The following is a 363-nucleotide window of genomic DNA, read 5'->3' as shown; positions in this document are numbered from 1 at the left end:
TAATGATGCTCTAAGACTATTGTTACATAAGCCTAGATGGACCAGTGCTAGTGAGCTGTTTGTATCCACCCGTGTCAACACTTTAATGGCTGTTTTAAGACAACTTATGTATAAATTTATTTGTCGTCTGAATGAGTCTAACAATAGAATTATTTTGCTGTTGACCAATGTCAAATATAGTGCAGTGAAATATTCTTCTGCACTTTGGAGACACTGGTATGACTGTCTCCTGCATGGTTAGGAACCTTTTTATCTGTATATTTTTAAATTTTTATTTTATTTTATTTTATTTTGTTTTTTCTGTATTTATCTGTGATGTTGGTTGGACTTTGAGTCTGTAATAAAGTAAAGTAAAGTAAAGTA

The 363-nt window shown here is 31.4% G+C and overlaps 1 protein-coding gene across 1 annotated transcript in view; it reads left to right on the top strand.

The window, feature by feature from the left end:
- The window catches only part of dnajc6 (DnaJ (Hsp40) homolog, subfamily C, member 6), a 26,693-nt gene that overhangs the window by 19,366 nt on the left and 6,964 nt on the right, over positions 1-363 (top strand). The window lies entirely within an intron of this gene.

This window comes from Nematolebias whitei, chromosome 3, assembly GCF_014905685.2.
Source record: "Nematolebias whitei isolate Nwh7 chromosome 3, NemWhi1, whole genome shotgun sequence".
In the NCBI taxonomy this organism is placed as follows: domain Eukaryota; kingdom Metazoa; phylum Chordata; class Actinopteri; order Cyprinodontiformes; family Rivulidae; genus Nematolebias; species Nematolebias whitei.
This window is presented reverse-complemented; position numbering and strand designations above follow the sequence as displayed.